The 1,310-nt window shown below is 30.5% G+C and overlaps 1 non-coding gene across 1 annotated transcript; it reads left to right on the plus strand.

Moving 5' to 3' along the window:
- Positions 1–818: 818 nt before the first annotated feature.
- Positions 819–896, plus strand: LOC119233174 (small nucleolar RNA SNORA17). Its single transcript, XR_005122325.1, has one exon. It is a non-coding gene; the product is annotated as a small nucleolar RNA SNORA17 (small nucleolar RNA).
- Positions 897–1,310: the final 414 nt, after the last annotated feature.

Consider the following 1,310-nt stretch of genomic DNA (forward strand, 5'->3'; position numbering starts at 1 on the left):
AAACCTTAATTAATGATCCCAGATCCATGAGTTATAAGAATTATTATTGCATTAAAATTTAGTTTGTTTTGTTATATAAAGTAACCAATATTCCCAATAGTCATTTAAACTTCCATAGCTACAGTAGAAAACCATTTAGCCCTACTATCTGGAAAAGTTGAACTTATGTGAGCCCTATTACTTATCATTTCCACTCCTATGTATGTAATTAAGAGAAATGTGTACACATCTATAACAGCTTTAGTTGGGAAAAATGTAGGTAACACAAATGTCTAATAAATAGTGGCTAAATGATGTGTGTTTTGTTACTAAAACATAACATATAGCAATAAAATGGACTGACTATATCCATATACATCTATACATGCACAGTGTGAAACATACAAGAAGTAAAGAAGACAGACACACATTAATGCACATCCTATAATTCCATTTTTTAAAAAGGCAAAACTAATATAGGAAGTAGAATTCAGGAGAGCAATCAACTTTATAAAAGAAGTAGAGGATAGTGATCGAATATGAAAAATCACTTAGAATGTTCTATTTCTTGGAGTGGTGGTTACCTAAGTGTGTTCATCGGATGATGATACACAGGGCTGTGCACTTATGATCTGTGCACCTTCTACATAGAAGTTATACTAAACAATAAAAGCTTAAGAACAGGAGAGCATTTCTGATTTTAGTCTCAAGATTTGTGGATTTTGCATCAGTGTTTCTAGAATTAAGCAATCGATATGAAGAAATATTTTGAGACGAGGAAAGTTGGAAAACATGATGTTCAAATAAATTGAAAAAATTAAAACAGAAAAGAAAGTAAGATAAGTGGTAGAAAGAGAGAGGTTTGCCCATATTCAGTGTTCTGACATGAATATCTGGATGATAAATAATCTGACACTTGAAAGAGAAAAATAAGGAAGGAAAGTTTCAAAAAAAGAATGTAAGAACAGTTATAATATTACAAAAAAGTACAATTCATAAAATGGAAATGAGATTAAAAAGTTATCTATATCTAACATGTTGAACCCAGAGATAAATGAGAAAGAGGAAAGACAGAGATGATGACAGTCTGTGCTCTTACTCCTTATCTCACAGGAATCCTATGATAAAAGATCAAATCAGATCAGACAGAATAGAAGCAGGACAAAGAGAAGGATGTTTATATAGAACATTATTTAACTGAAAATTAAAAGAAGTTACTGACTAAGGCAAATATAATAAAGAGAACATCATCACTGAAAAGATTATCAAATAAAGTAAAATCTCCAAAAGGTAACTCTGATTTTTCTACAGATTACTCTTTAATACTTCCA

Source organism: Talpa occidentalis, unplaced genomic scaffold (assembly GCF_014898055.3).
Source record: "Talpa occidentalis isolate TD23 unplaced genomic scaffold, MPIMG_talOcc4v2.1 talOcc4.7, whole genome shotgun sequence".
NCBI classification, from domain to species: Eukaryota; Metazoa; Chordata; class Mammalia; order Eulipotyphla; family Talpidae; genus Talpa; species Talpa occidentalis.